The sequence below is a fragment of the Helicoverpa armigera genome, chromosome 2, assembly GCF_030705265.1.
Source record: "Helicoverpa armigera isolate CAAS_96S chromosome 2, ASM3070526v1, whole genome shotgun sequence".
NCBI lineage: Eukaryota > Metazoa > Arthropoda > Insecta > Lepidoptera > Noctuidae > Helicoverpa > Helicoverpa armigera.
Genome location: NC_087121.1, coordinates 1,250,775 through 1,267,642, shown reverse-complemented (window position 1 = coordinate 1,267,642; position 16,868 = coordinate 1,250,775).

Here is a 16,868-nt window from a genome sequence, read left to right as displayed (position 1 = left end):
TTTTGTAACAGTACAATCAGGGCTTCATGGGTAAAAAGGGTTTATAAAATGGATCCATATCATATTGATATTATTGATAATCCCTCTTTATACATAGATTTAAAGCTGCATTATATACACGATTATAAATACGTATGTTATTTTATCCTTTCAAACAGAACTGACCTCGTAAGGAATACTCTCCTACATTTTCCGAAGGCTCCTTTTAAAAACGGTAATCTCTATAGCTTTATAAGGGATTGCGTATCCTTTCGGGGTCCGCATAAAATAGGATTTGTCAAAGTAGCCACACATCTTAATGTTCGCAATACGTGTAAGGAGAAAAAATGAGAAAAACAAACTTTTTCGACATGTTTCAGATTTTTAATCCACTTTGTCAGCTAGTAGCTTTACTTAATATAACCTATCTCTGAGTAAGAAACAAATATAGAAATAAGTAACACACATAAATACACACTTAATAAATACTTTTGATAAATAAGTATAAATGAGATTCCACCTTAATCGACTTTTCTTCCATTGCTCCACAATGGCTGAGATTTTTTTATTACAAAAGACCGTTTTCTGAAAAGCTTTTTACACCACTTTTTCTAGAAGCGGAAGTAGTCCTTGAAATCTCAAATCAAAGCAAACTACTCAAAAAGCAAGCCCAAAACATATTATAGTTGCAATAAAAACTAGTCAACCCCCAAAAAGACTTAACCCACAAACATGGCTACAACACAGACAGCTGTAAGATCGATTACTGGTCGCTGGTGTCAGTATCTAGATAAATGACTGTTGATTCCAGCTTGCGACTGGAACCGAACCCGCAACCTAATCTGTGCTGTGACGTATGCATCTTCACGTCTCGAAGGGCGGAATAATTACATAGCGGTCTCTGAGAAACTGTCGTGGTGGAATATTGGGTAAAGAAACCTCTCTAATACGAATGTTAGGCAAGTACCAATGCACCTTTTCTAAGTTTGTATGCTCTTTATAAGTATATCTTGGACACCAATGACTGTGTTTCGGAGGGCACGTAAAACTGTTTGTCCCGGCTGTCGTTGGATGTCCTTGGCAGTCGTTACGGGTAGTCAGAAGCCAGTAAGTCTGACGCCAGTCTAACCAAGGAGTATTAGGTTGCCCGGGTAACTGGGTTGAGGAGGTCAGATAGGCAGTCGCTCCTTGTAAAACAGTGGCACTCAGCCGCATCCGGTTAGACTAGAAGCCGACTCCAATATAGTTGGAGAAAGGGTTCGGGAGATGATGATGATGATGGTGTCTGACGTATGCATCTTCACGTCTCGAAGGGCGGAATAATTACAAAGCGGTCGCTGAGAAACTGTTCAGGTTGCGCCATGATGGTTATTGAGGACTGGTTTGCATCCAGGTAAACTTTAGGAGACTAAGAGAAAACACAAAATTGTTTACCGATGGCCGATGGTTGGTTAATATTTCTCTTGTTCATCTCCTTTGAAAGCTTTTAAAGTTTCAGAGGTATCATATTGAGAGAGCAAACTCTTTGGTTTTGTACATAAAACCTTTTGTCAAACACTCTGACACTATATCACAATCAAAACATCCTTTAACGTTCATTATTGACAAAAAACAGCACCTTTGACATACAAACACAGCCGTACACACAGACAACAAGATTGATAGCTGACAGCACCTTTGTCTCTATTGATATAAATGGCCGCCGATAAGGACTTGAGCGGAATCCCTTCACTCACTATCGCCTTTCACGTTATCTGTGGGTTAGGATGTATGTGTTGGCAAATGTCACAATAGTAAACAATATATATGCAACTAATAGTGATAGGTAAATCGTAACTGTTTATTATGATAAATACGATGTCCTTGAGCATGTTCTTGGTGTTTGCTTGACCGCGCTGATCTCAGGAAATACACCGATTTGAAGAATACTTTCAGTGTTAGAGATCACACTTATTTCGGAGGGATATAAGCTTTTTGTCCTGGTGTCCAACGGAAATAGCTGCTGGAAGCAAGTTTTAATATAACAGTAATTCACACTTTCACAGTAACATAAAAAAAACTCTTATATACCAAAAACATAACATATAAAGAAACAAAAACAAAAACATAATCAGATCCATACCAAAAAGAAATCCCTAGTATCTGTTAACCCTAAAATACACGTGAGTATACCTTCAGGCGAAACCTGTTACCAGAACCAACAATCAGCCGTCATTCAAACAATAACAACAGGAAAAATACTCAGAAAACAGTTTATCTTAGTGTAACAACACACTGCAAACTTTCAGTCGGCCGATAGTTTGTTTGGGCTCATAAGGTGATCTTTACACTGCCCCGCATCACGCTGCATCTTGCGTGTCGACGCACCTACGCGCGTTTCTGCGGGAGTGCAGATCTGCGTCATCGTGCGGGTTTTTCGCGCACTCACGCGCGTAGGTGCGTTTTGTAAATTCACGCACGGCGGCTTCCATTTTCAAATATACACGTCACGCCCATTCAAAATCACGCGCGGCACTGCGGGATCAGTGTGCCATACCATGCGTTTCGCCCCGCACCTACGCGCGGGGGTGCGTGTTTCTCCGCATGTTTGTGCGTGATCCGCATGAACGCGCGTGGATGCATTTTCAGTGTGTTGGACTATGCGTGTTTTCCATACAAACGGAGATATTTCCATACAACGGAAAAAAACGCATCCACGCACTACGCTGCATCATGCGGGGCAGTGTGATAATCGCCTAAATCTGTATGTATGAAGATGCATGTCACATATGTAGTTCAGGTAACTATATAGCCGGTTTTTTTTTTTGTTTTTAACGACGTCAGAAATCAACAAATGACCCATCCCGTTGTGGGTTAGCAGCGGTGAGGGAGTGTCAGACTCTTACTGACTAAAAATCGTCGTGTTTTTTTTGTTTTTTAAAAGGCGAAAGATTTATGCGTTTTGAAGGGAAACCAGCCGAGGTAGGCCTTTTATGTACCAGGCCGCTGTAACTCTTGTATAGCCGGTATCAGACCAACTGAAAACCTTGATAAGAATCAAAATTTTCTTTAAAAAAATGTTTACTGTACAACTGTCGGTCGACTGTTAGTCAGCAGTGTAGGGGTACTGTTACAAAACTTTCGTTCCGTTTTACGTAAGACGGGGAAATAATGAAAAAAGCTTATCTCGGACATGTTTTAATAACGACGGAGTACTTAGATGAAAATATGACTACATTTCCCATTTTGCTGTTTGTATTCAATCACAATTTCTTTCTTTCTCGGAATTGAAGATAAAAACATAATTGCTCGGCATTACGACCTACCTGTTTGTTTCAAATTGTTTTTCTTATTTTATTTTCTTTTTTCTTCAAGGATTAACTAAAGTATCTATTACCTACGGTATGAAGATATTTTTGTATTGTTATTGAATGTTTAGGTCAAAATAAATGAAAATTAAATATTATGATATAACGATAGCTGCTTTATTGACGTCTAAACCATGTACCGAGGCCCTGGTACTCAAATGTCTCCAAAAAGGAACATGGGTGGGTTTTACTCAATAAGTCTTACATATCCTTCGCTGTATTGAAAGCTTCGCAGAAAATTCTCCTTCATTGATAATCAGCCAAAATTTGTCTACCTCTGGTTTACAAAACAATACGCACGATAACCCATCCACGAGCTAACCTCACCACAATCAGCTTACCCCCACAAAACCCTGCATTCCAATTTAATTGGATAAGCCTGTATATTGTTATGTTAGTCTATCAACAAATCTCTGAAAATCGGACGTCGCTGTATATCGTCGCATTTGGAGAGAGGCCAGTGGGTTGTAACCTTAATGGAGGAGCGGAACGAAGATGGATGCGATCACTTAAATGGATAAAATAAAATTTAATTTATTATGAAGTAAATTGTTGAGTCTTTTAATGTGTTTGGTAGTCGGAGTTCTTTTTCGTTTTTTTGTGATGCTAATCTGGGCGCTGGATGTCAATTGAAGGTTCATTTTATTTTTGCATGTCTATTACACTTAGTAAGAAAAGAGTGGTTCGGACATTCATAATGTTTAGCTCCTCCTTTGGTCCTACGTACCTAGTACGTAGAATAGAGCATTCTTTAAATATAACTGCGAACCAGTAGCGGTAGGCGGAAAAGGAGATGTAATATTGTATTGGCATCTATGAAATCCAATGATACTTTGCACTTGAACTGAACACAACATGCACCGCTTCGAAATCAGATTTACCGTCACCATTCACATTTACCATATGAGAACGGCCTAACATTCCACATTCATATTACGTTTAAAGAAGACATAATATTCAAGTTTCCAATAAAGCAGAGAATCTTTGTGGCAACATTCGCTTTATTTGAATACGTCGTTAATATAGGCGTCAATGGCAGGCCTGTCATTATGGGGTGTCAAAGGCGGCATTAATGGAAGTCGCAGTCTGTGAGCGAAGTCGCTGGCATGTGGTGGTATTATCTTGAAGGGTAGAACTGGTAGTTGTGGTGGCTAATTATTGTGGTTTTGCTAATGGCTGGTTTGGATGTGTTATTTGGAAAAGTCTTGACTAAAATTGTAGGTGCCAAGAGCTTAGTATGTCACAACTAAAATTGCAAGCTTTTGAAATTGTATTTGAAGATAGTCAGCTCCTTGGAGGATTTTAAGGAGCCGGTTACAGTTTTATTCTGTTGCAAAGAATATGATTCTGCAGAGTGTTGAACAACCAAAGGTATTCACTGCAGTTCACTGAATCAAACTAGGTAAATTCCGTATGGATAGTAAACTGGATATGAAACCCATAATAATTTAATGCAGATTAAAAACTTGAGGACTTATTACAATTTTATTTTTACGTGTGAAGTGAAAACATCTGGCATTTCACAACTTCAGCCAGTATTTTTATGAACAACGTAAAAGTTGGTAATGTATCACCTGTGTTCTACTTTTTACGCGTTACTGAAAACTGACCTTATGAATGCTTTATAAGAGTATAAAGCTATAAGGTCCTTTCGAACAAACTTTGTGTTGGATAATTTTAGAAGAGATGAGCCATTTTCGCAAAGAAAACTGCGCTCTCAATTCCTTCACACTCGTATGTAGTTCGATAAGACCTACAGAGAGCGTAATCTAAGGGAGTCTAGCTATGTTACAAAAATGTCTATACGTCAATGGACTGACTCAAGTCAGTTATAATAATAATCCATTTCATTAAAGTTGTCTCAAAAGGGCTTCAGCGTGTTGGCTTCGGCCCCACGTTCGCCTCCCAAAAATCCGGGACTCTATAGTCCCGAGGTCTGGTAGAGACATACAAGATAATAATAATGTCGGGACACCTTTTCACACACGGTCAGTTAGCCCCATGGTAAGTTATTAATAAACTTGTGTTATGGGTGCTAACACAACTGATAAACTACATAGAGCTACATATATACATATTGTAACACCCAGACCATGGCCAACAAGCATGCTCATCACACAAATGTCGACCGAACCGGGAATCGAACCCGGGACCTGTGCTTCGGCAGTCTGGCATGGTGACCATTGCGCCATCGAAGTCGTCAAAAGTTGTATGTTAGGTTAATCATAGGTAATAGGCATAGGTACACTGACCTAAGTCAGTGTTACTACCCGTGGCTACCACTTAACATAAGGTTTATATACTTATGGAAAATGTGTGCATTTATTGCAAACAAAATAATTATTTCCCATTTCATACCAGCCCCTCAAAGGCCGCGTGCAAGAAACACAAAATAATTCAAACTATTTACGGGCCAATTTAACACCATACCGTTTCTAACCCAATACTCTAAACCTCTAACAGTAACCAGCATATGTTATGAAACCCTGGAACGCTATCGAGCCCAGAAACCACAATTACGGTAGGACCGCGAATCCGTCAAGCGTGACGCGGACACTAACCGAATACGGGCTGATAATGTATCAAATATGCGGTGTAACGGACGTGCCTCGCTTTTATGCTCGCCTGGTACTGAAGGGATTATACGGATGTGTGTTATTGAAGTAATTGTTTTTTGAAAAGTTTTATTTTAATTGAAAAACATTATATTGTCGACATTTTAAATATGTTTATGTTTTTCGATATCATTATCTAAATATATAAAACTCAAAGGTGACTGACTGACTGACTGACTGACATAGTGATCTATCAACGCATAGCTGTAACCACTGGACAGATCGGGCTGAAATTTGGCATGCAGGTAGATGTTATGACGTAGGCATCCGCTAAGAAAGGATTTTGATCAATTCTACCCCCAAGGGGATAAAATAGGGGATGAAAGTTTGTATGAAACTTTGTCAATTTTAAACCGTTCGGACTGAGACTTTGCATGCATAAAGCTACTATGGCGTAGGCAACCCTTAAGAAAGGATTTTGATAAATTCCATCCCTAAGGGGATAAAATAGGGGATGAAAGTTTGTATACATCTTCTTAGATTTTATGAAGAAGTCCTGATGACGAATCAGAATTTTATGATGACGTTCGCTTAAATACGATTTTGATTAATTCAACCCCCACGGGTGATAAAATAATGGACGAACAAAATAATGTTTAGTTCTAAATGTTGAGAAGTTCTGCCTACCGCTATTAGATGGCGCTGTGCATTTTCGTCTCATTTCTGAATCGCGGTGTTAAGATTCTCCGCCAGTTAATTACCTTCGAACTGAACTGTAGGTAATCTGTTTGTTTGGTTGCTGCGGATTGCCTTCCTCACTGACATATTAAACATAAATATTTCTAGCGGATTATATTTGACGGTTCTTTTCTTGGCATTTTGTTTTGGTTAGTCGTTTTGGTCATAGACTGGTAATAATTTTTCAAATTGGCTGACTAGATCCAGAGATATTCACAACGTCACAAACTTTACTTCTTTTGTTTAGATAAATGGTCACATCCACAACACAACCTTGATCAGTGAATCTATGCGACTGCTAAGTGCTAATCCTAATTATACTGTCACGTGAAAGAATGCACCTACGGGATAAGTAGTATTTTGACTATTCTATATTGCCTACGCAGACGAAGTTGCGGGCAACAGCTAGTTTTTCCCATAAGTCGTAAAAAGCCTCTAACCCAGTCATTTCATTCACCTACAGTAACTTTCTAACAAAATAAAACCCCATAAGTTCAATGATTTACCATGCATAAAACCTCACCTCGGGAACGTAATACAAAAAGGCACAACCATGGGGCGAGATTTCCCATAAACGTCACTCACATCGCGTGAGCAACAATAGCATAGCATTTGAACCCCTTTGAAAGCGACGACACACTTGTTCACAATATTGTCGACTACCACACTATATTAGAAGTATGTGTTATTATTTTCTGCCCTATTTTGTATAAGAAATATTTTATTTAAAAAAAATGCAATTTTAACACAGTCTTTGTAACATAATCACTGCTTCCCAGTAACGTACCTCGCTATACTAGAAATAAAATTCTATTAAGTCAGTGTTCTTACGTTCTTATCTTCACAAATCCCAAATCCCCGCAGTCAGGAAACTAATGAACTAAACCGTATCGCTTCCCACAAACTGTAATTAAATTATATAATCAAAACAATACTCAGTCTCCGAGTAGCATTCATCCCGAACAATCTCGCAGTATAATCTTTACACTTAATTACCGTATGTTCCGTATCGGCAGAAATTATTACCCTTAACCATGGATGAAGGAAAGATGAGCGGAGTGGCCATAAGGAAACTAGGTCAGGCGCCTTCTTGTAGGTCAAGTAATGCACGGTAGTCGTGATCAAAACGAACAGATAACTGATCATTGTACCTTTATAGAATTAAGTATGTAGGTAGTTATTTGGGTTCCTTGTCAAATCAAGACTAATCTGTCAAAGATTGGTTCTTTAATATTCTTTCTTAGAAGATTTTGCGTTATGACATCTCCGCTAGTCATTTTGTTTTCCATGCTCTTAACCAACACCATGTAGGATGACAATATATACGTATGACAGAAGGATAATATTACGATAGGAAATATAGAGATCCTTCAATGTACTGTGTGGGGTGACCACGTTAGATGGAAATGTCCGACAATGTTAGTGCTCAATTTCTGATGTATATTCGTGTAATGAATATGCCGCTAAATTGTACATGGGGTTGCTTGAAAATGCACAAAATTTAATTTATGGACAAAAAAAGCATATCAGTTACATTCATAAACAGTTCACTTACGAATCATGTTTTCAGCACTTTTATGGACAAAACTTTTGTAAACCTGCTGAAATCTATCTACTCAAGATCATTCTCATCAGGTTACTAAAGTATCACTGATATCTATCTCATCAATTGAAAGTTTCTCCTGTTTACTCATTGTCCTCCGTAAGTTTTTATATAATTTTCACATACAAGCTCAAAATAAAGCTAACGTACTTATCCCAATTAGAACCTGTACCCTGGCTACCGTACCCCGGTATCATCAATTCAATTAGTGGCAGCATTACGCCGACAGATTATCATTTGGAACGCCACGGCTTTTGAGCCGAGCACAGATTATTGTGCGAAATAATCCGATCTGGAGAAACTAGCGTGTTGTGTTTCATAGACAAGCTTGTTTAGACTAGTTGGCTTAGTAAATTTCATTAAAAATATTTTTTATTTATTTGAATATGATTGTCAAAATGTGTGAATTCAAATGTGTTTATTGAAATTGGGCGAATTAAATTAGCTCTTTTTTCACGTCAATAACATTGAACAGCTCCCCGAAACACGCCCCTTTCATCGCTTTCTAGTATTATGGCATGAAAGGAGAAACGTCGATGAACATACTTCCCAGCAACACAGCTGTATTACAATTTATTTACATGATTTTATAGGTAAAGTTAACTTTATGACGAAAAATATGTTCTGCATCTAACAACAAAGATTTTGGCGAACATCCACGAAAGATTTTGTGCCAACCTAAACTAAAGAGGCTATGAAAGGACAAAGGTTTACTATCCGGGTGCGCAAAGTAATTCCCTGAGGACACGGGTGTAACAGGGGTAAAACAAGTATTCAAAATAAAAGGGTTACTTTAAAATTTCTAAACAGTACAAACACTGTTTAAAATTCAACATTTCTAATTTAAACGCTAACTCCCAATAGCATTATGATTTATTTCGCGATACAACATTGTCCTAGATATTACTTGCGTTGTTTTTCTAGACAAATTCGTCCCTGGAGGGGTATAAATATCAGGCTGGGTTGCTTTCTGTTGGGTTATTGTGTTGATTTCAACCACCCCTGGGACCCCTTAGCAGGTTAAATGAGTTAATTACGATAGAAATAATGACCCCTTTCGGGTCTAAGGTGTAGACGGCTGTAGTTTCAGTAGTTTTGTATATATTTATGGAATTTGTTTTGGCAGTTAATTTTCGTGTTAAATTGTAGGTTTGTGTGTGGGTCTAAATTATGTTACCTGTTAAATTATAATTATGAAGCGACAATGTTATTTTCTTTATGTGATCAGCAGAATATGTTAATTTTGTTTAAGCTAGAATAAATTAATTTTGAAAATCTGTGTAAATTAAGTTTCTAGGTAAAACTAGAAACTATTAAATTAATTTTCTAGGTAAACACCTTTTGACCAATTTTGCTATGTGGCTATGTGAAAACATAACAGCTCCACTATAAGATTTTTTCAATCTATAGACAAACTCTGGAGCTCTTGAGAAATACATACTTATTAATGAAATACATTATACATACGCAAAATTAATGAAATACATTATATTGAAGTGTTTTTGTTATTTAGTTAAGTATAAAATTTCATAATCCTTAAATTTGAAACTAAATGGAATTCCTGACAGCTATTTCTAGGAAGGCTTACTGGTTATTTTGGTGAAAATTTCATATGTTTTACGGTTTTTCCCAGAAAGGGTTAGGCTAAAGTTGGAAAGTCAGTACTTTCTCGCATTCATTAAAAGTTTAGCACCGAGTAACAAAGTCGGTATTTTTATTAGGTTCTATATTTTTTCTGTTAAATTAAACATTTTCTAACCTAGTTCTCACAGCTCCCAAGGGTATCATTGCATATCCTACTAAGTGTGTTTTAAAGTAAGGTATATTAGTATGATCGTTCCTAAATCACGCTTTTATGGCAAACGAAATGAATTTAAATTCACTACATCAAATAGATTGGTGTCCAACTTACCTATATGATACTTTTTATCCGGGTTTAAAAACGTGGACGAAAGTTGATAAGATAAAAATCATAAATAACCCTAAATAAAAAAACCAATCCAGCGATTTAAATTCTTTTCCCAAAGCATAAACACAGATCCGACCCGTCAGTGCCGGAACTCGCAGAACGTTCTAGCGAGTGATAGAGGGTTGCGTCCACGGAGAATAAAATGACGAGTGGAGGTGCCATAACGGGAAATCTCCTACAGAAGTAACGCGCCAAACTGCAGGTGTTCGGGAGATGAGGAGCGTGGAATCGTGTGAACCAACTGCAGTTGAACTGCGATCGGTCTTCACGTTTGGTTTGCAGTTCTATTGCAGTCGTGTCAACTGCATTCAAACTGCAGTTGACATGCGGCCCGTCTGTCTAGAGCCTTACTGTCTCCGCCCTTATACCTACGCCTTCTTTGGAATTCGCCCATTTTTTGTAATACCAAAAATCATTTACCTTGTTGGTTCACTCGTAACTAGTTATTTTGGTGACGGCCGTCGTACTTACTTGACCTACAAGAAGACCCGACCTACCTGCCTCTCATCTCTGCTCATTTCCCTACTCTGTGGTTGTTCAACGTGAGCGGCCGTGCGTGCTCGGAGCGATGGCGCCCATGCGTGCTCCGTGCGTGCGGCCCTTACGCCTTACGTGTATCAAAGGGATTTGCTACTTCGATAGTGATAGATAAATGTGAGAGTGGATTTTTTCTACAGGGATTTTTAATTGATTGGCCATTACAATTTTATACCACGAAAGCTAATACAAACAAAATACGCGTGCCAAAGATTGGCCAATTTCAATATTGAATTAAATCTGAAATAATATGTGTTTAGTCGGCAGATCCTATTTCGTGCTGGCTAAATAATAAATGAAAGCAATAGTACTAGTAACACTTAGCATATGACGGATGTGCCTTAAAAGCTTTCAAAATATTAATAAAGTTTTGATTGCAATATAGAGATCTTTTTACAATAAAATTCACAATCATATTTTTTGACAGACTTCATCATTGGCACACTGATCCCTATTACCACTGACTTCATTACTAGTTAAGTACCAAGATATTTTGATCAACAGTAGGTACTTGCAAAGCTTACCATTGACGCGTGACATTTCAACCAGTCACTAGTGCATGGTAAAACTATCCCATGCGAAGCTTTACGAACGTCAAATAGCCTACACGTTGTCAGGCTGTAAGTTAATCAGGAGAGTGATCCAATCTTAGAGCATATAGCCTACTGCAACCGCCATTGCCGTGCTCTCTGCCAAATGCACTAGAGCACTGCTCATCAATGTGGCGTACCAGGGCCAAGGCCTGCGCAAGCTTCGGGATTGTTCGAAAGAGTGACCGCGGCCATGGTACATAAAAGGCTTCAGATGATGGGTTTTAGTCAGTATACACTCCCTCTCGCTGCCGGGAGGGGTTATTTGATTATTTCCCATAAAAAAGCATTGCTCATACTCATACGTATGTGTGTGTGTGTACAATTAGGCTTGAATTAGACAACTATGTCGAATGCTAACATAACGATGTGATCCGGAAGACGTCCACTACTGGACAGAGGCCTCCTCCAAGGTTCGCCACGAGCAACCCGAGCGAACTATCACTATACCTTTGCTTCAGCCCTGCATGACATGGCAACGTGGCTGTTCCAGTTGGTAAAGTGATCTAAGAGGTCCAATATTCGTCAGTATTCGCGTCTCAGTTTTGTCCCATTTCGTTGCGAACAAACACATGGTGGATTTTTACGGTCTGTGAGCAGTGAACGGGTTTAATGAGGCAAATTAGGACAATGTACTGTGTGACTTTAGTTCCCTGATAATTCTGTTGTGTACAGTTTTTTTTTGGACTATAGGGCTTTTCTCTTTCGTTTTTTTATGTTTGTTTCAAGTTGCAAAGGATTTGCGAAGATGTTTGTAGTGTTTTTCATATATTTTTTAACTGTTGTAATGTTTGTTTTCTAGGCCTTTAAACCCTGCAGATATGAACATGAGTATGAATATAGAAACGAATATAATATACCATAATATTTGAATATAACACATGAGTATATTTGGCCGATTTTTAAGATATTTAACAGACAATAATTGATTTGAAAGCTCTTCTTGAATTTCCAAGGTAGATTTTCAAATCATTCATTATAAAAAAGGGACCAGATAATAAAATAAAAGGTTAAATAAGATTGTCCTCAGGGATATTTCGTCTGCCGTTATTTTAATTTCAACAGCCGATATTTCAATATATCTTCTATAAGTATTCCAGGTACGATTTATTCGACAAAGGTGTTAAGTTTAAAAGCACTATCAGTGTTAGACCTATTTCAGATTCTGACACGTCTGACATAGTTAGACGACGGACAGTAATATAAGATGTATGATAAGGGTCCTAACTATCTGAGACCGATCTACGTTTTATGATAACGATTCCTTTTTATTGCAGAAATAGCCACATTTGTAAAATGATATTACTAGATTTTCAGCCTTAGGTTGGATCATATCTACGTGTTAAAACCATGTTCTTAGTTTAACGTTTTTATTTTTATTTGTTATAGGTACTATGGAGACATTAAAGTGGTAAGTAATATAAATTTGGATTACGATTTACACGATACTAGATGATACCATGTCATACTTAGTTTAATACTATTTTGTCCACTGCCTCCTGGTAATTTAATGATATCCATGTAATATTTGAAAATAATAATATCTTTTACTAAGATTTTTTTAAGTTAATACACAGTTTTACATCCCAATGTTAGCCAATTTTTCTGCAAAAACAGATTTAGACTCTTTTTTGTTAGCGTACATCAATTTACCTTATAAAAGAAACTTAAAAGACGAGATAACTACCTCTTACTTCTGAATTCTGAATACCTATGACATACACGATAAATGAGTTAACAAAATTATTTGCTTCAAGCGTAGGCGTTTGTTTTTGAGTGTATTATATATAGGGTTACGTAAAAGGGTTTTCTCTGCGGCAACATCGGGCGGGTTCCCTCGATTTACCCTAAGCTATGTAAAAACATATGGAACGGAGTGTTGTGGTGTCCCTAAACTTGTTTACGGTGTTCCCGCGAAGATATTTTTTGATACGTTTCGTGTGGAGTGTTTGTGAAGTTATATTCTAGTTTTTTACTAAGTGAATTATGATTTACATTCAGTGTGTTCTCTATTTTTTTTTAATAATATTTTTCTCTTTTTTTCATTAATTTGAACTGCCAACATAAAATGGCCGAAACTTTTTTATTCGATAAAACCGTACCCAATAAACTAAAATTCGTTGAACTAGCCACACGCTTTACTATCGACTCCATTTAAAATACAGCATAAAATTATTCAAACCAAAAAATATTGTACAAAAGCCACCAAAATATTCATAACGGGAACAAAAAATCTAAATTTCGAACTACCCGCACGTGGCCGGGTATGACAACGTAGTTTTACGGTCCACGGACACTCAAACATGTTTTAAATAGACCAGTGTGCAGAGTATACAAAACGGCGGTTCAATAGTTCGCCGTATTGTTGAATTCCCGAAAACGTATCTTTCAATTCATTGGTTCGGTTATCAAATGAATGTTTGTTTGAAGGATATTTTGGCTGAAAATTGTGGTGTTATTGCGAATTCGCTAGGGATATTCCGTTTGACGATCACCGTGTTGATCAAGTATAGGTTTATGTAGGTATTTGTAGGTGTTGGTTTGGATATTCCATGCCTATACGTAGGCAGGTGAAAATAGATGAAAATGCAGAACGCAAACTTGTTAACCAAAGAATTATTTGAAAAATATCATTATAAATAATATTGAATGAAATTATTATGTGGTCACAAGTAATACGTAGTACGTAAAACCTGCCTAGGAACTACACAGTCGACAAATACTTCACAAAATTCTAAGCCCATCTACACAAGCAACAGAAACCAATGTCAATAACCGTAACTAAAACTACCTCTAGCCATTCAAAGTTCATAAAACCCTAACCCTACACGCTAGCCAGTAACAATGTCCTAACTATCTGCCAGTTAACCAGTCGCATACATATTTGACAGCTACCCGGTGCTACGGTAAAGGCGGAAACACACTTACGTGTCATGTCGTGGCGAGACGCGCCAGAAGCATATCGGTTTCATACATTTAATATGGTAAGAGACATATTTGTTTGTCGTGTCGTGTCGCAAAACGTGTAATTAAATGTATGTAACCGATAGCGCTAACGCGTCACGATAAAACACGACAGGTAAGTGTGTTTCCACCTTTACTAGCCTAACGCTCCGTTAGAGAGATCCGTCGATTAACTATTCAGGAGCTTTAAATAGAATCGAAAACGTGCCAAGTCGAGAGCCTCAGCATGTCGTGGACGACCAAGATGTCATATTATATTAATGGTGGCCGTATTGTGTGGTGCGAAGTGTAAATGTGGAATGGACTGACGAATGAAGTGCTTGTAGGTACTAGGAGAACAGAGATGTCTGGAGATTGAAGCAATGATGAATGTACTGCACAAACGCAATACGTGAAATGGTTACCTTCATAGAGGCAAAGTTACTTGACGAGCACCACACTGATACAACAACAACCGATACAACTGTTTCTCAGAATATAGGCACAGATGCCAAAACAAATAAAAATAACAACAGCATAAATAAAACAAACCAAACACTAGAAACTGAAGTAAGAAACAAAATTATACAACGACCTTCGCGTTACACTTGCCTATTCAAATAACTGTAATCAGATATAACAAAGTTCGGATACCCCAATGATAACTTCGGAATGAACTTAAAAACTTGCTGCCTACTGTATTACCTAATTTACGAAGTCAAGTTATTCGACTTGATTAGCCCTCGGAATATAAATAATATTTATGACTAGGGAAATTAGACTTGCTAATTCATCTGTCTTACTTGGCTCATAATTAGCAAGTTTTGCTGACTTGCTTTTACATTTTGTGGATTATTCATTAAATCTTTTCTTAATGTTTAACGAGGCTGTTGCTATTACATCATACACCAGATATTCTAACATTTTGGTCTTCATTCTTGTCCTAAAATTAAAATGAGCTGTTGATTTTGTATAGGTACACCTACTTATTTTAAAAGAAAATAACCTAAAACAATACGACACGATTCGGAGTAAAATGTTCCGTAATATTAATTCAATTATTGTTCTTATTAATGGTCATTGTGGTTTAATTATTTTCCCGAAAGCTTTTCATCACAACATCTTGGTAAACAACTTTGGCATCAACAGATTTTTAATTAGTGTTTTGATTGTAATAATAATTTAAGTGAATGATGTCTTTTTGAAGGAAATGTTGATATTTGTAGCTACTTTGGGAACATTGAATATTTATGAAATACATGTTTTCGGCTCTAGCTGTTTCCTTGTCTTTTTTTATCAGCACTCGATAGCTATGCCCAGGTAAAAATATGAATAACCTTAGAGTACCGCATTTTTTGCTATGGAATTTCATCTTTATAAACTTTGGCTATTTTAAAACAAACTCACAGGTTTTGTTTGAGTATTCTGAGCAAATCAACGATGCAATTAACAAAGTACTAGGGTATCAGAGACTTTAAGGGTCTCTTCTAAAACGAAGCGATATCGCTCCAACATCTTCCAAGACATCCAGAATTGTGACCAACATGTTGCATTATAAAGGTAGTCAGGTTGGTTAGCAATAAATTTAAAAATGTATGCGGAACATCGCACACTCCGGTATTTTATTACGTAGAACCCAATTCAACCGATGTATGGATAAGATTTTCATCTTAAATATCCTTTCATGTTGAAAGCTCAGAGCAGTTCATATATGGAAGGAAGTATTATTAGTTTCCTTGTAACAAAAGTTCAAATATTTGCCATTTTATAACCTTTTTGGTAGTAGTCGATTGATGTTTCATTTTAGCATTTCTTAAAATATCGGTTTTGTCAATTTTTCATTGGAAATCTTTATAAAAATTGCATTGTTCATTCATAAAATACCATGAAATATATTTATACAATATCAAAAAGGCACATATTTTATGTAACCCGAACAACCAATTTTAATCATTTTTGCAAATTGATAACCCGAATTCGGCCAGATCGAAAACTTCATCCATTCGAAACCCGGTAAAAAATAAAATAGCAATAAAATTCCCAATAAGTTCTATTACAAAGTATAGCCATATTTCAGCTGTTGCATTTAGAAATTTTCCTAAGCGAATATCAAAGGGACCCTTCTCATTGTTAATTCGAGTTTGAAGCCCGAAGGTAAGTATACCGATTTCGATATAATGTTCTCGAAATTTCGACTACGTATCGCTTTTGTATCTGCCGACAACGTTAACAAAAACGCCACAAATTCTATTATGTTGTTACTTCATAATATATGGATGTTAGAACTGACGTGGGTTGGCATGCGAGCTATAATTAGGAATGTTTATGTCATAATGTTTTTGGTTATTTATAGCTATTCTTAGATGAAAATGGTGTGCTAAAATTGTATCGTAAAAAGAAAATCAATTTATTGATAAGATACCACACCCACATCAAACTTATAAAAATAAAGTGGATGTAAATCTTAGAGTCGATGTGACTCCCAGTCTAACTGGATGTAGTTTATTACCAGTGCTTTACATGGAGCAAATGCTTATTTGACTTCCTCAACCCACTTACCTGCAAAACCCAATTTTTCAACACTTTTGGTCAGATTTTTTGGCTTCT